The sequence below is a fragment of the Cynocephalus volans genome, chromosome 1 (assembly GCF_027409185.1).
Source record: "Cynocephalus volans isolate mCynVol1 chromosome 1, mCynVol1.pri, whole genome shotgun sequence".
Taxonomy (NCBI): domain Eukaryota; kingdom Metazoa; phylum Chordata; class Mammalia; order Dermoptera; family Cynocephalidae; genus Cynocephalus; species Cynocephalus volans.
The window spans coordinates 215,693,039-215,716,055 of record NC_084460.1 but is presented as its reverse complement, the minus strand read 5'-3'; positions in this window follow the sequence as shown (position 1 = coordinate 215,716,055).

Below are 23,017 nucleotides of genomic sequence, written 5' to 3'. Positions count from 1 at the left end.
TTTTTTCCCTTTTCGACAACAACTTACCAAAACCATGTCATTTTGAAACAACAGCATTGAGAACATTTTAAGGTTTTGGTTTGTCTATACTCTGCTTTTAGGAGAAAGAGGTAACATTCATAATATAATGTGCCTTTTGAATATCATAGAAGATTTTATTTTGTTTATCTTTCCACCAGTGAGTATTATTGATAGTCACCCATAATAAACTCTGAATAAAGATCGAGACTTGTAATTGTAATGTGTAAACAAGAAGAAAAATATGCAGGCACTTAAGTCAAGGAAACAACATTCATTATATACCAGCAGAGTAAAATCTACTTGTTAGACCATATACGATCCAGAAAATTTTGATTTAAACTTAAGTATAATAAGAAAATCTATTATGCTCTCTCATTTTTAAAGTAGGAGAGTTTTGAAATACCAGGGCCTATGATTATGTGTTATTTAATACTAACACTCATAAATGCAATCAACTAATTGTTTGAATTTGCTGAATTTTGCCTGCTGCATCATTTAAATTAAAGGTTAATTAATTGGTTTATGTTGTACAGTTGGAATATGAGTAACTAGACCCTAGTCCCCAGATTGTATTGCCCCAATTGGACAGTGAGTGGTTGAGGGATGTTCAGAAGGGTGGGGCACTGAATCCTGTTTAACTCAAGCCAAAACAAAATAAATAAAAACCACTTTCTTCAAAAACAAACCCACACACAAACAAAGGTAAAAACAAAAACACCTCAAGTAAGCTAGCTAAGTATAGGTGTTGCTTATGTATATATACATATCTTGAGGGTGGGTGAGATAGGTAGGTAGAATGAAAGAATTTTGAATTATCCAAAGGCAGAGGTCTAACTGGCTTATAGATTAAATTTAAGATGCAGCAGGGGAAAGCAAAGTGCCCTCTCCCAGAAGAAAGTGAGTGTTAGAGAAGTGCCTGTTGGGTTTTTGATTACCAGGTCTCCTTCGGGCACAGTTATGGTCCCAAGCCTCAAGCCTTCTCATGATTTGCCAGTGGGAGCACTGTATATCCCTGTATGTTCCTTATTGCTAGCCTGCCACCAACTTTAGTGACCCAGCTTTACAACTTGGCTGCATGGCTCCCATTGTGAGAGAGCTGTGATCCTGACCTCATCATTAACTGCCTATTGTGGAGCATTGTCCTAGAAGTGTGAGATATTTCAAGTTCTTTACTGCTTCCTAAGCATGGTTAATTCATTTTTGATAATCAAAAGTTCACAGAAGAATTGTTTTAATATTGATTTAAGTACACCCTTTCTTCTGTCACCCACCCAGAATTTTTAATCCTGATTAGGTAAGAGTTTATTCTATATGCTACCATCCCTTCAAAATTTTCATGGTTACCGGGGCAATGAAGATGTCCCACACATTACACTTATGAAGCAGATTTTTGGTTCTCTACTGTTTATCTCACAAGGGTGAAACCCTGGTGAGAGAAGACACAATGTCTTACTGTATCCTGAGCCTCCTGTTTCCTTAGTGATAGACTTGTCTACAATACCATTACAGAAAATAGAAATAACTTGTCTGTCCTTAAAATATGTATGATAATCTCGTTTTATAATCATAAACATGTTGATATTCAACATAGGAAATGTTTTCTTTTCATTTGCTGATCTTTCCTGAGGTTTGTGAAGAAAGACATTTAGGTGAAAAGAACCCGAGACCTCTCCAATGTATTCTTCTGAGCAGAAGCCACGCAGGGTTCTCAAGGTGACTGACACCTGAGTCATGTCTTCCTGGTAATTATATCTCATTTGACACACTCACATCCTGTTGTCATATTGTGGGGCTTCACCTAAAATTCACTCTTACCTAGTTTCATATCTGAAACCACAACTGAACCATCAGATTTGAAATATAAAATTTGATGGATTGACTAAATGAAGTAAGAATTGTAGAAAGGTGAAGGTTGAAATATGATCAGACTTATGCCCCCGAATGAAAAGACCAATATATTGTCTATGATGACGTATCCAATATGTATATGCATTCGTATATGTATCTCACAATTAAAGATTATACCTAACGTAATATATTAAAATTAGTTTTCCTGTTAACTAGCACATGTTTATTTATGTGGAACTCAGAAGATGTGAATTTCAACTTGTTCTCTCAGGTTTACAGACATTTAAGCACATTATTAGGAACTGTGATTATTCGGCACACCAACACTCAGGTATCACCCAGCTTCATTACTACCTGATTAATTAACCTGTTTAAAGTGTGAAAGTTGGCACCTTGTCATTAGAATCTATGAGAATAACTAATGAGAAACTATGAAATAATTTGTTCCTCAATTAAAAAACCTGAACGAAGAGGCTTTATCTCATTATTCTTGTTTCCTGTTATCACCTATACAAAGCCAAGAAGATTTTGCAAAACTTACTGTCTAAAGAGAAAAGGCTATGTAACATCTCAGGGAACATTTCACAGATCTTTAATAAAATGTGGTGTTATTCAACAGCAAAAGGTAAGCCAAAAAGGTTCCCGGGGTAATATATTCATTACAGAGCATCAATGTGAAAACTAGGTACTTTCATTTCATACTTGGTTCAGGTTTAAATGAGATTTCTATGTAAGAAAAGACAGAGGAGAAGTAATCTTGTTCAATGTAGATCTCTGTAAAGAGACTTCAGGAAAAAAATATCATGAGAGGTAATTAGTATTGGAGTACTATTAAATTATGACATTTCCATATATTAAAAAATACAGCCCCAAGCCCAAATTTCTCTCAATGTGACTTATTCAGTAGCCACATCACAGCACCACTCAAACAGATAAAAAGGCAATGAGGTTATTAATTTCAGTCATTCCCCTTGCTCACATTCATGAGCTCATACATATCATATAACATTACTGAAGTATCAAAGGTACTTTCCAAATCTAGAACTTTTTGTAATATTTATAGATTCACCCTTCTCCTCATAAAGTTACTCATAGAGTTCACAATGCCAATAAAGTGAATGTGTATAGTTCAACATTAAAGAAGCCAAAAGGTTTTTTTGGAGGTAAAGTGAATAATTTTTCTCACACTGAATATTTTACATACATGTCTCAAGTTAGTAAGAGTTTAGTGCTCTGAACCATGGCAGGATATAGACTACAGAATTCATCCAATGTAAAGCTAGGCATAAATGAATACAGATGTTAATTATTTGGATATCCCTATTTAAATTCCTTGAAATATATTCTGGATCATGTCTCCTGCTTCCTTGTGTAAATCTTTAAACTGAGGCCACCCACATTTAGTGAAGGAAATAGTCGAATGTTTAAAAGCTACATGCATATTCTTCTGAAATCAAGATTTTGTGAAGATGACCACAAAGTCTGAAATAACAAAATGTAATTAATCCACTTTAGGGGGGGAAAAAAAAGACTGTATACCTGTTTTAGACTTTGGGCTTTGTAGTTTTATTAAGCTGCAAAATGACCTAGAAAAAAATATAGAACAAGCTGTTCGTGATACATTCTAAACATCTTTGCATTATTTCCTGAGAAGACTTCCAGTGGCAAATAATGGAAAATTTAGAGTCAAGTCCAGCATATATTTAATGAAAGTAACTACTATTTATTAAGCATCAGTAGTACACCAATCCGTGTATTAGGCATTTCATATGCAAAGTTCACTGACATCTTACCACGCTCAAAAGTTTGTATAATTATGCCCAAATAGAGGAGATAAGGAACTGAGGTTCAATAGTATTCAGTGTCAGACTTTATATTCTGATAACAAATTCCATAATATCTCTCTATACTATGTTGCCTCTAATCAACAAATAATACAACATAGAGAAGTATTCTCTTATGATGTAATCCATTAATAAATGCCTAACGGCACTACAGCATAAGATTATTTGTTTTTAAGGATGTGTAACATAACTGGGGAGAAAAGTTTCATAGTCAATTATAAAGCAAAAACAATAAAGATAAGTATAAAATCAAATCTCTGTCATTCTTAGGAAATTAAATCAATCATTTTAGCATTTCTGACAGATAAGATAGCTAATATTAAAGTGATTAATTAAAATCTTCAAAGAATAGAGAAGAAAATAATTTGCTAAACATAGAGTTAGCAAGGGAAAACTGCATAATTGTTTTAATAAGGTAAATCTTGCTAAGTACAAAAAAAAAAAGAAAAAAGGGAAAAAGAGGAAATTAAATAAAGGTGGTTCCTTCAGGGTAGCCTCTTTATCTTACTTGCACAAGATTAGATATTTAAACATTCATAACAGTCTGAAGTGAAGGGGGAAAAATGATTTAAAATTTTGAAAGCACCGACATCATTTGAAGGTAAACCATAGCTGCATTTAAAATGAGTAGAGGATTTTTTCTGTTTTGGGGGAGTCAAAATTTAAACTTTTAAAGGAATAAAGAAAATTTTAAAAGAAAATGTATCAAGAGCGAATATTTAGACTAATGAAAGATGAAAAAATGGTTTGAAATTATGATGATCTTTAAGCCCAACAATGTGTCATGGGAAGAGAATAAATATCAAATACAGATAAAATTGAATAGACTCTGAAAAAGAATCAAAGAAAAAGACACTATCTTAAAGAGAATAGTAGCAACTCAATAATAAAAATAAGTAGTGTGCACAGAATAGTGAAATGACCCCAATCCCTGCATATGTCGGATACTAATATTTATAATTTCTATATACAGATGTGCCAATAAAATCTGTGTACAGCCTGTCAGTTATATGGCCTTTGTCCTATTGTGTTCAGTAATGTATTTAGCACATAATAGTACTCAAATATGTATTAGACATGCCAACTTCAAGAACCCTGTCTCCATTACTAACTGATATAAAACATTGAAATGTGAAAAAAAAGTTATTTTATTGTTTCTAATTGCCAAATACCATCAACAATTTTTATGCACAAATTGACATTCTGCTAGCTTTTACTTCACCTACCACACATTCAACAGGGTAATAGCTACATCACTGCATTCTGACCCTTTTATTCAAATTTTTCCAGAGTAGCAAGAAATGGGCATCTCTATTGGGAGTGTGATTGAGAGGCTCTGAATTGGTGGCATTCCTGGTAATGAGTTTAATTTATTTTTATGTCAGTAGTGAGAAGCATTATTATTGTCTAATCTTATCTCCACTGCAGAACTAAAGGGAGTGTATTATTTGACTTCCTACTTTTGTTGTACCCCATTCAGCATGCACTAGAAAGGAACACAACCAAGAGTAAATCAAGCTAAAGATAGTCATGGCCTCCTCCTCACTTCACTGCCTGGAGTCCCAGTAGGCTTCTCACACTTCACCTCACTTTCAAGCTGATGGAGGCCCCACTGCCTCTGCAGGAGACTACATCATCATCCTAGGTTTCTGATATGGTCTCCTTCAACACCACAGATGCTGGTGCTTGAAATTCTACTTAGCTTCTATCTAAAACTGAGCAATGAAGGAGCAGGAGAAACTTCCTCAAAGCTGTCACTCTGTCTCTGTTACCAATTCACATAGGGAACCATGGAGTTACTCAGTTGTGAAGACCGCAATCTCCCACCCATTCAAGAAACACACTGAATACTACCAAGAGTACATCCTGGAAAAATGAATAGTGGTTCTAGACTTTTCAATCAATCACACAGGAAGGAAAACCTTGTAAATGGGATTCTTTTAAAAGCAGATTTTATTCTATCAAACAAGCTATAATCACATTTAAATTAAACTAAGCAGGGTATATATTTTGGAAGTGTTTTAAAATTTAAAATAATCAAGAGTTTTCTAATAATGAGGGATGTAAGTTTATAAAACCCTTCCTTGCATTCTGCTAGCCCAGGTCAATTTCTAAGTTTTTACAGAAATACCATCTGTTTTCCTACTGAAAGACTGATTATTCCTCTTAAGGGAATATAGATAATACTCAAGAGTTGGTAGCTTCCTAGATTATATTAATGACAGCAGGAAAGATGTGACAAATATCTAACTCATTATTAATCCTTGATCACTGTGTACAGTTACAAAGGGTGGGGACAAAGTTGGACCCTGTTAAGTGGTTTAATGTGTGGCAGATATTTTATGCATTTCATTTATTTTTCACAACACTCTGCATGGTAGAATGTATCATTCTATTACAACAGCGAGGATTCAGACTGGGGGGGGAGAGTAAGCATCTAATTCAGCAACATAGAGATATTGATTATTGATGGGGTTGGTATTTGAATGCTCCACAGTTGTCAATTCCAGGTATCATGTTTGATTGTTTGGGTGGGTGTTTGTTTTTTCTTTCTCTAAGCCATGCAGTTTCGTATCAGAGGTATGTAAATAACAAGGTTACTTTAAGGAGAGGAACATTCTTAATCAGGCCTCATGGGTGGAAATGGACAAGTATGACCTGAAAGAATAAGTGTGCCTTGTGGCCATCAGCACTCTTCCAGGTGCTGTACAGGAACACAGGGGTCTGGGAATGCAATTAACTACTCCAAAAAGCTTTCTGCCCATTGCTGCTCTGACATTTAAGATTTGTGACAACTTGTTACCTTTGTTGTCTCCCCTGGAAATGCTGTTTACCAAAGGAACATAATCCTAGGGTCTCATTCATACTCTATTTATTAAGCAATCACTGACTTGTCACTAGGATATTAATTTGAGTTTAGAAACAAATTAAGCTATTTAACATTTGATGTCAATGAACAGAGGCCTCAACTCTCTTTACCGATAAAAAAAAAAAAAGATGTTTAAAGCCTTGAAAGTATTTTCACTTTTTAAAAAAAACACGAAGTGTAATATTTAATGCTCCAACAATACTTATGCTGTTTGTGTATCAAATCATGAAGATTATTGTGTCTTTTTTTATTCCCATTTGTATGTTTCCTTTTGGTGTAATGGTATATACCTTTCATTTTAAGCAGTGGAATTTCAAAATAAATTGCAAAACAAATCAATCTCCAATAGATAAATGAAAAATGTGCAATGAAGCTAAAAATATCCTCTGCAAAGGTGCTAGTTGGCTGTGTTGCTTAGCTACCCATGACCACACAAGCTGACAGCACTATGAACTCCCAGCCTGAGCTGGATATAATTACCAACCAGATTTCCATTTCATTAAGTTCCACTTACAAATCTTGAAAATTTTGAAATGTGCATATTTAGATGATTTCATTACTGTAAATTAGGACAAAATTTACTTATTTTTTAAAAAATGGTATTCCACAGTGTTCTATGGGTAACTTTACTAAAACTTGCAAAGGTTGAAATAATGACATTTTTGAAAACAAAATTTTCTTTTTAAAGAAAATAACTATATCCAAAGAGTGAGGGTCAGAAAATTTTTTTTATCATGAAGTTGCTTTTCATTTTTTGCTTTAAATACATAAAATAATGAATAGAAAACTTGGAACTGTTTTGTCTTCTTGAAAAACTACATTCCATCGCCAACAAAGGTAATCTTTTCATGTTTCTCTCCCCAATTCTAATGTTTAAATGGAGGTTAATTTCTCAAATATCTTAGATGATTTAGCAGAGTCCTGTGCAGAGAATACAGTAATTCAGTTCATCAGACAACAAAGCCCATTAGCAGATATTACCAAGTCACTACTAAAAGGCAAAGATAAAGGAAATGCAGAGATTCATATCCCTTCATAATTAACACACAAAGCTTTGAGTGCAGATTACAGTAGGATTATGGTGAATTAAAGAAGTACATTTGAAGCTCATTTTATAGATTTCTTACTGTTTATCAGACTTATCTGAAATATATATGCATTCATTTAATTCCATAAGCATATCATTGAAACAAATAGCTGAAATCCATTTATATCATCTGAAAGTAAAAAAGATTATGTTGCAAGCATATTTGCATCATTTATAATCTAATACACTGGCCAACATTTTACTCTTCCATTTCCTCTATTCTCTGAAGAGACAAAACTTTTGCCCTCCTTATCTGGGCTGAATTTGTGTTATTTCAAAAAAGTTTTAAAAAATATTTATCAAAATAATACATTCATATAGCACAGAAACATTTATAGTGAAAATCAACAGTATCTGTCTTCTTTTCTTACTGCCCCAGTCTTTTACACATCTTTTTAGTAGTTATGTCTTTTTTGAGCTAGAATTCATATAACATAAAAGTAATCATGTTAAAGAGAACAATTTAATGGCATATAGTACATTCACAGTGTTGCATAACTATCACCTCTATCTATCTGAAACAATTGCATCACCCCAAAAAGAAGCCCCTATACCCTTTAACAGTTACGGCACACTGCCCCTTGCCCTAGCCTTGGCAAGCACCAATCTGTGTTTCATGTCTATAGATTTACCTATTCTGCATATTTCATATGAACAGAATCATACAATATTTGATGTCTGGCTTCTTTCACATACCACAATGTAATAGTTACAATTTTCATTATAGTAGAAGAGATTCTCATAATTTTGATAATATATTTATATCTCTATTCCAGATGACTATCTATTGACTTTATGATACGAAATGAATATTTAACCTATATTCACAGTTTCCCCTCCCCGTTCCATTGTTGGAGTTACTTCATTATTTTTAGTTTTTCCATTGGTTACTATTGTAATTTAAATATGTTTAGATTCATATTTTTTGTTTGTCTTTCAGTAGTATCTCCTGATATTGAAGGTATTCAAACTCATTTTCCTCTTCCTTTCTTCCCTTTTGTTACATCTTATCTTTTCTCAGTTAAACTTGAACTTTTCTACTGTCAAAATTCACACATTTATTATTTTTCAAATATTTATTGAGGACTCACAATTTATTATGGATACTGTTTTAGGTACAGGGAGTACAAGATGTAACATATTTTTATTCTGTAATCAAAACCAGGTCTCCCAAGCCTTGACAGTAGATTGACTCTAAAACCACTAAGCAATGCTGCAGTAATAGGGAAGAGTGCATATTATTCAACAGTGGACCAAGCAGTGTACTAAAATTACTTTTTGTTTGTACCAAATACAATGTCATTTCCTTGAGCCAAATGCTTGTAAATAAACCCATATTTAAGATTAAAATCCATTCTCCTCAATATAATTCTCTCGAGGTCCATCCATGAATTATATTAAGTGAAACAAGTCAGGCACAGAAAGAGAAATACCACATGTTCTCACTTATTGGTGGGAGCTAAAAATTAATATATAAATTCACACACACACACACACACACACACACACACACACACAAACCGCGGGGGGGGGGAAGAAGATATAACAACCACAATTATTTGAAGTTGATACAACAAGCAAGCAGAAAGGACATTGTTGGGGGGGAGGGGGGGAGGGAGAAGGGAGGGAGATTTTGGTGATGGGGAGCAATAATCAGCCACAATGTATATCGACAAAATAAAATTTGAAAAAAAAAAGAAAGAAATTACTTAAGCACCCCTTTTCCCATTTACTCTTTGTGCAACAAATTGGATATTATATCATCTAGTTTTGGGTGTCTGTGTTTCATATTTTCCAATTCTTTGGCTTTTGAATTATGTATGTTTGTTATTTTCTAGTCATGAAGTTTTTTAACAAATCTTTTTTTTTAATCTCCAAGATTTCTTTTGTGCAATACCATTTTTGTATTTCCTGGATGTAATATTGTTCCACATCTCTGTTAGTACATTAGATTATTGCTGAGTCTCTTCTCTTGGTGGCGATTCTGAATGAGAACTATGAATGGATTCACTCTCCTCCCTTTTCTTTATCTTGAACAGTAGTCATTTGTGAAGGCTTTGGGGCTGCAACCCAATATGTGCCAAAATAAAAGGGGCTTTATTTTAAGACATCAAATTGCAATAGAGAAATTTTTGCTATCCCCAGACTTCTTGCCTAATTTAATTAAAAAGTAGATATTTGGTTGTTTGCTTGTGTATACATGATAGCCTATGACGTATGTGTGTGTGTGTGTGTGTGTGTGTGTGTGTGTGTGTGTGTGTGCGCGCGCGCGTGTGTGCCTATCGAGGAGAGTGGTGTTATGGGACATTAACAAGTACAACTGACCATGTGTAATTAACACCCATATATCACTCATGGGCCCTCCGACAGTCCCAGTAGCTTGGGGCCCAGAACTTCAAAGAGGTTTTATTCAGAGTATTGACATGATTCAGTCCCTTACCTCCTTCAAGTTGTAGCTCAGATATTAGCTTCTCAGTCAAGATGATACTTTAACCACCCTACTTAAAATTGCAATCAATATCCTTTCCCAGTATTTTAGATTTCTCTTGTTCTGCTCAAATTTTATGTTTTATGCTCCATCTTTTTGCTAAATGAATGGGATCTTTTTCACACGTTTGAATTAATACACAGTTTAATAGACTCATGAAGAAATAGCTAGCAGTTTTACTGCTAAAACAATTTTAATAAAAACCCATCAGTTTATTAACCCGCAATTTAGTAGAACATGAAAACATGTTAGGACCTTTGAACAGTAGCATATTCTAACCAGAGGAAAAGTGGATTGCCTTGGAACTTAGATACTAGGAGAAGTGTAGCTCTTGTTCATATTCACGGCATATCCTTTGGCTTCCCATTGGTTCATGACTTTGCCACAATGATTTTTTAATTGAACTTTTCTGGTTAATATTTCCTTGGGATTCTATTTTTTTTTGTTTAAAGAATTACTGCAAGGTATCCCGAAAAGAAATATTGGGATTGGATCAGTTCAGTAGTCTTTAAAAATGTGTGAAGAGGAATTGAATAATACACTAATGGGATTACATGGAAAACCCCTAAGAATTCATATTTTTTAAAGTAGCAATAAGGAAATATCAGTCTGTCAGCTAAAATCACCTAGCTGGGAAAGTGAGGCCAGAGTCTATACATTTCTATAACCCCATAGGAAGAGTTAATTAATTACGATTCCTCACTTAAAGTCAAAGAAATTGAATTTCTGCTAAAATATTGGAAGATGTTAACAAAATGTGCAAGGCTATCAGTTATTTCCAACGGTTAATTTATTTCCGAAAATTACATTAGCTATTTTGTGAAGTAGAAGAATCTAGTTTGAATGAGTACATGACGGTTTTTAATGAGGACTATTTGTTTCTATGGGTGCATATCAGATGGTATCTAAGTCTTTAAAAAGTTTTGTTTTGAGAATTAAGAAGTCTCAATATCGTGTGTGTGTGTCCATCAATAATTCCAAAAATTTTTTATTTTAAAAACTTTTTTTCTAACTTAAGGAAACGTATACATAAGAGCTGATAGTAATTCTTCAAATGCATTTCTAAAAACACAACTCTAATAGTATTTTGTAATTTGCTTCAAAGAATATCTATCAGCTAACATGCAAGTAAATGCAACTCAACTAATTTCCATATCATTTATTCATCCATCTCCAAACTTCTTTGTGCAAAAGGATTTATTGAATATGTAGTGTGTATGCTTTAAACAACATGAATGAATTTGGTAACTATCCCATTAGGTTTTCTTTGAATATATATGTGCATATAATGGTAAAGACAGGGAGGAGGAAAGAGAGTTGGAGGAGAAGTTGGCCACAATAAAATGAAATTATTCTATGCATGATGCTTTCCCAAATGAGAAATTAAAGTAAGAAATAATAATGATGATGATAATAATAATAATTAAAGAAAGATGGGTAAAAATTTAAGTTCAACAAAAACTGTTACGAAAATAATAGGACAAAATTACTCATTTCTCAAGAGAACAATTGTAATGAATATGAGAAAATACTAGTGAAGCAATCCTCTTAAAATCTTCATATCTTAATCACGTGATCCTCTTAGGATGCAAAAGTTAAGTCTTCTTAAATCTTGAATAAGCACTTTCTGTGGGCAAATCTGTTATCTGTAGTCTTTGGAATTACTTTTTCTTCAAAATTAAATAATGTCAGAAAACTAAGAAAATAGTAAGTTTATAGTAACGTTTATAATAATATTCTATAACTTGTAAGAGATTTGTGTTACACAGCAGTATGCATTTGACAGAACTCATTGATTTCTGTATTCATAATTTGGGTATCTCATTGTATATAAGTCTTATATAAAAAGAAGTATCAATAAATAATGAATCCTAGCTAATATTCTAAAACATTTAGAAGGAAGTAAAGTAATATATGTACATTACTTTGACATGTAACAAAATAATAAGATGGATGAATGGGAGAGGGACAATTAGACATGTGATTAAGCAGATATAGTAATGTGTTAATTACACAGTCTGTGTGGTAAATATATGAAATATATTGAAATATATAAAAGTTCTTCCAACTTTTTAGTATGCTTGATATTTTTTCATAATAAAACTAAGAAAAAAACTCTACTAAACATCCATTAGTAAATAAATGAAAAATATTTCATGTTTTCATATTTAAATATTTAAAATATTTTTAATTTTTTAAGTACAAAATCTTTGCATGTGAAAATAGAAATCACTGTGCCATAATTTAATACTTTGAATTGAAGGTAGTGGGCTTAAGATATAAATATTTTGTAAATGTTTTCATTTGGTTCATTATTATCTAACATCTTCCATAACCAGTTCCACAAACTGACAGTCATTGTGGGTTAGGCATGGTATTGGGAGGTATAAGGCTCAATGACAGGGCTAAGGGAAAGTGCTCAGGACAGAGCGTGGAGCATCCTCCAGGGAGAACCAACAAATTAGGTCTGTTGCCCTCAATCAGCAGGACTAAACATTCATGCGGTGGCATCTTCACAGAAAAGTCATAACTTCACAAAGGAACTGAGTCAGTTTCAATATAAAATAGCTAAACAATATAATAATTTAAAAGCACCACGTGTCTTCACTCAAAAGTGGGAGCTAAAAAAGTAAACAAATAAATAAAAACAGAAAGAATGATACAACAATCACAGTAATCCTTGGACTTTTAAAAGGAGAGAACAGAACTGGGGCCACCAAGGGAGAGAAAGGGGGAAGGGGTCAAGAAAAATTGGCAAAGGGCCACAAAGAACGAATACATTGTGCAATGATAAACACAGTGGTTATCCTGATTTGAGCATCACATATTGCACACAAGTATTGATATTCAACGCTGTACCCCACAGACATGTACAATCATGTTTCAATAAAAATAATAAAATAAAATAAAATAATGCAAAGTTTTCAAAAAAACAAGAAGTTATCAAAACTATTTCTTTTTAAATAAAAAGTGTTTTTGAAACAGGAGCAACCTCACTATTTTGAGCTAGTAAGTCTTTTGATGTATCATTTGCTTATTTCTTTTATGGGAATTCTGAAATTAGAACTGGCATTCACATATCACAATAAATCTATCTGCAGTGTATGCTGTATCCTAGGGTAGACCTCAGATCACACATAACACACTTAAGAAATACGCTTCCTCACGTTTCTGTAAGAAAGACATCCAAGATAGTATTTATTAAAAGTTCTTATTTGGCTAAAGGTACAAAAACAGTTAATCTCCCAGGGATATTTCTTCATGTTACATAAAGGTAGGCAATGCAGTGCCCTGATGGGAGTGGGGAAATTTGTGAGTTTGATCAATGAACTCAATTATGGCCCCATTCCAAGGATTTCTAGCCTTCCTTTACAATGATACATAGTTGCCTGCACACCTGGCACTGCTCTCCAAATCTTTTCAATAAATAAGGATACTTCAGAGCATGTGTGCATACTCACTCTGCCTTTTTGTCTCTCTCTCTGTCTCTCTCTCTCTCTTTTACAGCTCTTCTGGGTCCCCAGCTGATTTTCTTCGCAAGGTTAGTTGCTAATACATTCCTAGCATCCATGCATTATTAATGCTCCCTGCTCTCCAAGGTGGCAGTGACAAATAGGAAGCAAAATCTACTGACTAGTGGGGAATGTACTTTTTAGTCATGCTTGGATTTTTCAATCCATTCTGCTTGTTGAGGATTCAGTCACATTCTGTGACTGAATGTGCCTTTATACCTCTCTTCTCTTTTCACCCTCTCCCCACCTTTTTGTTTTTCAAAGCTAAGAGGAGTTCAAGTAGCCAGAAGGATTGTGCATCAGGGTTTTGAGGGGGAGTAGAGCAAAAAGTGCTTTAAAAAGAAATTTTTTTAAGTACTTTTGATGGTTTCCAAACCAGGAAGGTCATTGTTTCTCTTTGCATGTAGTAAGCAGCAGTTTTTACTCCAGAAGGACTATGCATGCAGTTAAGTAAATTACCTATTTTAACTAGGTTATGCCAGCTCTAGTATTCCCAGAAATAATACCTAGTGTGTATCATGAGAAACATTGATTGTTTAATGTGCAGATTTGTTTCTTCAGAAAAAAAAATCCTATTCATTCTGCAATATAAAGAAGCAATCTGTGGAGTACATTCTGAGATAGTTCTCGTGTATTATAAATCCCACTAGCAGTTTTATTCCATTTGTTTAATTCAGAATTACTTCATTTAAAGTTTTATACCTTTGCATATGTGATGTTGAGCTTTTAGAAAATACCTTTCAATGTATAAAGATTTAATTGGTAGAAAACAAAGATATTAAAACTCCCCAAGCAACGAGTGTTGGGAGCAAGTTTTGTTTACCCTGTTTTCCCATTTTGAAGTTGGAAATAACAATTGTTAACATTATAGTCAATTACCATAATATTAGTATTTGTGGCTTCTTTTTTATTTTTTTTAGTTTATATTTAATATTGAAACATTTGTTATATGTTTCTATTACTGATTTATAAACATTTGATAAGAACTTCCATCTGTATCTTGTTCTCCTGGTTGTTTTCAAGATACTGAGGCCTTGCTCTACTAAGCTATCTAATAAAGCCGTGTGTAGGGTCCCAGTTCTTGATATAATATAAATGTTGAGATTCTCTGCTGTTTAGTATTCTGTGAATTCTTTTTTTTTTTTTTTATTAATTATATGGATTTGTGGGGTATAGAATCAAGTATCAATACATGTCTACAGTATGTGGTAATCAAATCAGGATAATTAGTGTACTCACGTTTACAAAACAAATCAATCTTTGTGACCCTTAGCTAGTTTCTCTCCAACCCCTTCTCCCCCTGTCCCATTTCCAGATAACCACCGTTCTGTTCTTTATTTTTTAAAGTTTAATATATTATTGTGATTGTTTCTTTAATAAATTTTCTGTTTAAAACATGGTGATCACCTTTCTCCCATGAGATAAGTTAATTATTGGATATATGAAAGGGTGGTAGAACTGGAGAAGTGCCATGGTCTTTATATGCAATTTTCATTTCTCCCAAGAGAAGAGGAAGGTACAAAAACTTTTTTGAGTGTGTATTTTCCACCTAATATTTTGCTAGGTGATTTTTAACATATTATCTCATTTAAATATGACAAATATTCCATGAGGAAGTATTATTATATTTGCTTTACAATTAAAAATAAAAACTAAGACAATATAACAAGTTTAGAGAGGGCCTAATAAGTGACAAAACTAAGCTGAAATAAATCAGTTTGATGTCCAAGTCCATGTTCTGTCCTCTACACAACTGTTGCCTTCCTAGACTTAAAATTTCTATATTAAAATATCATTACATATTTGATTCATGTAGTTGCTTAGTAAAGGTGATGGCACGTGAAACTATGGAGTCATTTAAAGGTAGATATCATTGACTTAAACCCACTTAGAAGAGTTTCCAAACATAAACAGTTCATTCAAAAGCATGACATGGAAGTACAAATTATTCTAGATCACATTATGTGCTGGAATCTAACACATGTATTGAGCCATGAAAGAATTAGCTGAAATAATTAGTAATCTCTTGAAGGGGAATGTTAATTTAATACCTGTATACAAGTATAGAATCAGGTATTTTATAAGTGAAGGAAATTCTTCAATTTCCAAGCTTGAGAAATAGGCAAGTTGGGTATCCTAAAGTGAGTATGAAATACTAAATGATAGAAAAGTTAATTACATGACTCTAAAAGTCACTGTGCTGCTGCTTCCCATGACTGATTGGATCCAGGTATCTCCACATGCATTTACATACATTCTGAAAAGCATATGCTTTAATAAGGAGATCAGATAGAACCACCCATAATTCACACATACAGCATAAGCAGGGAAACAAATACAAAACTTCTATTTATTTGTAAGTGCAGGAATAAAGACCTGAAATAAGCAGTGATCCATGGCACCGTGACAGAGAGTGAGTCAGGCTTATGTTGCACAGAAAAGAGGATACTACTAGGAGGTCACACAACTCAGAAAACCTAACCCCCAGAATTAGTCGTTTCCATACTGAGGGGGGAAATATTGAAAGCAGGAATAGTTCTGACAACTTATGGATCAGAACTTTTCTTCAAAAGAATTTGCTTGAAAGTACATGGGATTAGAGATGGCAATTTTGAGAAGGTAAATTCCTATGGCAGTTTGAAGCAATGTTTATGTCCATTTTCTGCTGCTGTAACAGAATATCACAGACTGGGTAATTTATAAGAATAGAGGTTTATTTAGCTCATAGTTCTGGAGGTTGGGAAGTCCAAGAGAACAGCACTGGCATCTGTGAGGTCCTTCCTGCTACATCATAGCATGGTGGAAGGAATCACAAGGTGAGATGGCAAGTGCATGCCAGCTTACGTCTCTCTTCCTCACTTTATAAAGCCACCAGTTCCATCATGGGTACTCCATGACCTTATTTAATCCTAATTAACTCCCAATGACTACATCTCCAGATGCTATCAACATGTATGAATTTAGGGAATGTTTCCAACAATTGGGGGACACATTCAAACCATAGCAAGTAATTTGGAAGGGAATGGCATACTCGAGATTTGGCAAGAAAGAAAAGAAGAAAGCAAGCAGAAGTCAGCGAGGGCCAATAGAAACAGAAATGTAGTTCATAGAATCAGAAGATGCAAAAATCCATTTTCAATAGGCAGAGTTTACGAAGGAAATTAAATTTACATATATCGGTAAAAGAGGGTTCAACTAGACTAAGAAACATATTAAGCTGCCCAAGCCCCATACCCTTCTCCATATTTCACCTATTACTGCTGGTCCTAGAAACTCTACCACATTTTAAAAAGAATAACAAGAACAAACTAGCAGCAACCAATCATACAAATTCATATAGAAGGGAGAGAGAAAAAAAGGAGAAGCAGAAAGTGTTAATCACAATTATTCAATTAATCAAAATATTAATGAAAACCTGAAGTAGGAAACAGAATAAAACTGTAATTCAATAATATCAATAATACTACAACAAACATGATTTGGCAGATATTGAAGTACATACCAAATCAGTATAGAAATAATTATAAAACTAAAGATATAGAACTAGAGTTGACTAAAATCATGAAAAGCTTAAAGAAAAAGAAAATTATCTCAAAAAACACAGATTAAATTACAAGGTACTCACAGTAAATTACTGAATATGTAATGAAAATGAAAGATATGACTGAAAATATAGCAACAGATTTTGAAGACTGAAAGCAACCAAGAGAATGAAAACAAAATAAATGAAAAAAAATTAGAAATGTCTAAAAGAAAATAATAGGTATAGAAGAAAGGCAAATAAATTGTTCCTAATCTTTCTAGTCCTATCGACTTGCACATTCCAATGGAGAAGATTTTTTTCAAGTTCTACTAGCCATTGAACACGGAGTTCTGGTGTCAGCAGACTGGGATTTGCTGGATCCCAGGATAAGGTTGAAAATAACAGTATTATCCAGGTTAGTTGAGGTGGGATTTGGGAAGGTGAAGAGGAACAGTTGTGCATCCAAGCACTGATTGCACTGGACCAAGCAACATCAATAGTGCAAAAAGCAAGAATCCATTCTCAACAGTGTTCCGGTCTTGCCAGCAAGATGAGATTAGGATACGACTGAAAGTCCACACCAAAACAGTTCATTTCCTGTGGGAGACAGAGGTTAAATTCTACTGGAAGTTTAGAGATGGGAGAAATCATCACTATCTGGGAGCAGAAGAGATCACCTATTCTAAAAACGTTTCAATTGCTTGAACTTTTTTTGCAACTCAAACTTTGGAAATGTTTTTAAATTAAAAACAAAATCATCTTTGTCATGTTGTAATGAAAATCTGTATTACCCTTTCAGTCTTCCCACATTGTTCACTAGATGAAACTCCAAATTTCTTTATTCTCTTCTCAAAAGTCAGATTTATAATCAAAGTAACAAAAGATTCTTTCATTTGAGGTACTAAGTGGTATGTTGGAGTAGTGTTTTAAAAATATATATGAGTTTTCACATTGCACAATTAAAACCTTCCTAAAGTTTCCAGTGAAGTGCCACAGTTTCAAGATACTACATGAGCTACCTCTGCCCACCACCAGTCTCCATTCCCTCCATGGCCCTTTGGTGACACCTTTCCAGCCACACAGCTTGTTGCTGTTCCTTAAACATGCAAAGTTTCAACCACTTTGATGATTGCCTCAGCTCTCATGGCTGCTCAGAAGGCATTTTTCCCTGATCTTTATGCAGATGTCACCTGATCTTTATCCAGAATTAACTCAAAGCTACCTCCACAGAGAGCCCTCTCCTAGTCACTTTACCTAAAGTAATGCCAATTCTTCCCACCCCTCCTGGTCCACAGAATCCTGTGACTTTTTACCCTGTTTTATTGTTTTCATAGTAACTACCACGAGTATATTTAAGTGTTTATTGTCTGTCTCCACCCCCAGCTATAAAGCCCCTGTCTCTCTTGCTCTGTGCTATGTCTGCAGTGCCTAGAACATATTTATCATTTGATATATGAGTCAAAAATGAGGGAATAAAAAAATAAGCGAATGAATGAGGATAGTGGAATTGGACTCATCTCACTCAGCTTTCCTCCTTTATGAGGGTTAGAAGGGAACAGTAGCTTCCCTGTGGGAAGGAAAAGAAAGGTCTCTATTCTTTCTCCCCCACTTCTCTGAGCTTTATTAGATTTGAGAGAGTGACTAAGGAAAATTAGTTTTAAAATTGTGATAAACTAAATTGCTTGGTATTTGATGTTATATTACCTGACTGCCATGTCCTTCAATCCTTCTCCAACTAAACACCCAGAGTTAGTTAACTGATGTTAAAAATGAAAGAGGAAAAAGAAATACACAAACACCATGTGCCTACAGTTTCACACTTATTGATAAGGAAAAATGCATGCTGTTCTGCTACTGGCAAACAGACACAAGAGAAATGAGGGAATGTAGAAGGTGTTTTAGAGTAAAATGACAGCTGATAGATATTTCTTTGAGATGGATGTTTTTCGAACCATTTTCAAAGCTATGCTATCTTTTTCCTTCTGAGTTTCAGAGGCTTGGATTTTCTTCTACTCAAAGCATAGTCTAGAGAAGAGCGTGACGTTGCCAAATACCAGGAAGACATAAAGTTCAAGTTTATACAATGGCAAATATAAAAAATCACATTTTTTCTACTGAAAGTATCACTGGCCACTCATGGATAGAAATGGAGAACCAAGGACCAAAAGCAGAATGAAGCTCTATTCTTTTCAGTCCTCACTGTTTCTTTTATTTAAAGTTTCAAAGGATAAGCTATCATTGTAATTTTTTAAACTATTGTGGTAAAGAAGCCATCATAAACAAAAGAAAAAATTATTAATGTTTAAAAAAGTAAAAAGTAATTATTGTTGCTGAAGAAAAAAATCAATTTCTCCTTTTCCTTGTTCTGTTCTTATTTTTTCTTCAGCGGTAGGTACAAATGAGATCTAATCTTGAGAGGCATGAGACAGACCATGAGGTCCTTTCATGGTTCCTGCCTTGGGAGAAGCAGCAGTAAGGAGAGAAAATTTGGAATGAAAATAGCAAAGATGACATCTACATTCAAAAGCATTAGAGAAGCTAAAATATTAATGAGTTACCTTGCTTGTAAGCTATGAACATTTGCATACATTTCTGAATGCCAAAGCCTGTACATTTAATTCTGGTGAAAGGTTTCTGTGAAAGCATATTGCAGTGCCTCATTTTGTTGTTGGGATTTTATCCCTCACACAGAATCTGTAGCTATACCTCACCCAGGCACTGTCAATTTGGTTTGTGGACAGATTCACTCAAAATCTGTAGCAGAAGAGACAGAGACAGAGAGAGAGAAAAAAGTTTAAGTTAGCAACCACAAAAACCATGGGTTTATGAAGGAAACTAGTTGAACAAGCTTTTTTGGTAAAGCTAGTCAGCTTAATTAAGTCACTTGATATATATTTATCCAGAGAGTGTCATTCTACAGTGGATTCCACTAGATAAGTCTTTGCAAATGTTACAAAGCATTGGTCTGATAGCTCTTTCAGAGCCCCCTGTGTGCAGACTTGCCTTTATAAAGAAAGGAGAGATCATGATATTACTTGCAAGGCTGAAATACATCAACTAAATATTGTACACAGACTGATTTTTTCTTTGATTTTAAGGAAATTTTACTCATTATCCTATCACCAAAATGCTAACTCAGGTGGGTGATATTTATGTTGTTTAGGCAAGAAACTATTTATGGAAATGCATATTTGCATATAAAACCAACACACGCCATGCGATTGCACTCGTTCATCTGTCTTTAGTATGCACCCCTGGGACTCACCATTTTGCTCTCACATGCCAGGATTAAGTAGCATTTTCCCAGAGCCCAACTCCATTAGGAACACTTAGGCTCTTTGTCACTCCAGGTCAGCTGTGCAAGTGAAGAAGGCACAAGTGCAGAAAGGCCGAGGAGGTCTCCTCTCCCTAGGTAAAAGGTTTATCATGCATTTTAACCCAATGATTCTGTCATAATCTCTGGGGAGGTTTCCCATTTACTTAATAAATTATTTATTGGTTATGATAACTACAGCACAAAAGAATTCATTTACACACAAGCCATTTGCTGGTGACTTTTATTTCAGGTGTTTCATGTACTTTCTAGTCCTTTCTGAGATCTGTAATAGGAAATTCTTGAATAGCAATGAGAAAATGGTATAGTGAGATAGTTCGAATAATTATGCATGATCACAATGCAATAGGAATTATTTTCTAGCTTCAGGCTTATATTGGCATCATATGGAAAGAATGGACTATATTTAGGGTAGTTATATAATTTATGGTCCAGAGCACAACGATTAGGGTGTACAAGAGGGTGTATTAATACAACAAGAAAACAGGCACTAAACCTGGGGGGTCACAGGCACATTAGATATATCGTCACTTAATTATCCCATGAAACCATCAAAGAAAGTTTCATAGTTTCAACTTAAAAGATAGTTTAATTCATGAAAAAATGCACAGTTCAGGGGAAATTCTAGACTGATCAACATAAGTTCACTACGCCCTAGGAGACAGAAAGATGAGGCCATGTTAAATCTATGCTTTTCCCTTTAGGAATTTTGCCTTTGCATTAAATATAACAATCAAATCTTATAATTTCTGGAAAAATGGTAGAGTTACATTTTTACTTTCCCTTAAATGTTAAGTCTCTGTTAAAGAGTATTTGTTAAGGTCTAGAACACTCATTTATTCAATCCTTCATGCAATTATTGACTAAAAATTAATACTTTACTATGTCCAGGCACAGTTCCAATTGCAATGGCTACAATATGAGTAAGATAAAGTGACTGCCCTCAAGAGGTTACAGAAGAGCAAGAAAGCCAGTAACAGTGAAATAAGTGTAGGGTAATCATGTTAAAGAATCACACAGCGTATTATGAAAATTTCCTGAAGGAAGCAATAGCTGGTTGACACACATGCATTCTGTTAAGTGTGAAACAAGGAGAACCGCATGGATATGGTCTTTACCTCATGGAAATGATGACCAAAATTCAATTTACATAAGGATTGGAGGCAAAGGACAGAAACCACGAATGATGAGCTGTGTGTTAAACATATGTAAAATTTTAGGGAGCAACCAGCAATAAATATTTTATTTTGAAAGTGTATAATATAGATTTCATAAATGGATATGGATTATTCCCTTTCCCATGCATTTCTCAACTTTTTGAATAAGAACTGAGCTAGTAACTTTCTGTGACAAATAAGAGGTGGAGGAAACAAGGTTGCAACAAGTTTTAAATTTGAGCTTAAAGAGGCCTTGCATACTTCTTCTTGCTCTGGGCATCCCTGATACTGCAACGATGTGAACAAGCCAGAATAGCCACCTGGATGATGAGAGACATGTTGCCCAGTTGACAGGCATCAAATTCTCAGCCCACCCAGTGCTTGACTGCAGAGGAATGAGTGAGCCCAGAAGAGACCAGAGAAATATCCACTAGAACTCAGCACAAATAACCAAAATGCAGTCATAAACTCAATAAATGGGCTATTGTTTTAAGCCACTAAGTTTATGAATAGTTTGTCTTCAGCAGAAAAGCTAACTGATTATATAGAAACACATACATTAACATATACGTATATACAATTATATTTTATTTAAATATTTACATGCATGTTGGTCTGTTACAGCTTTTATATATGCATAATATTATATATACATGCATTTATATAGCCATGCAAATATATGTAGATGAATATATACATCTGAGTGTATATACACACCACAGTACTTTAGTGCCTATGTGAAAATCTTTACCCACAAACTACTTATCAAAATGACAAATTATAATTTATCTCTTGCAATTATAAATTACATAACAAGTTATTCATTTGCAGTTTGATCATGAGTCCCAGGCAATTTTAGACTCCTTTTCCAAGGATGTAATTGGTTCTGAAAAAGTGTGAATTTTTACATGATCCTAGAGTCCTCCATTTCTCCATTTACTTTCTTCTGGCAACTTAGCAGGAAGAGTTTCTGCCAAACACCCCCACCCCCAAAACGGCATAGATAAATGACTGAAGTATTTCCTACCTTGATGATGTGGACACGTTGGCACCTGGAAAATGACTGCTAGAAGGAGGTCCCAAGTGTTGATCACTTTGCCCTATGAAGCCTGAGCAGACAGTGCTAAGTGACCGTGAAAAGGATAGGAAAGAGCACAGCAGGGAAAAATATGGGGGGGGGGGTCCTAAAAGATACTCAAATTGGTGTTTCCCTTTCTAGAAATTTAATGGAAAGAAAGTGCTTCCATATATTCAACTAATTTCAGATGTATTTGACTTAGCAAATATTTCTTGAAAAAAATGTTATGTATCTCTCTGGAAATTCCTTGGCCCTT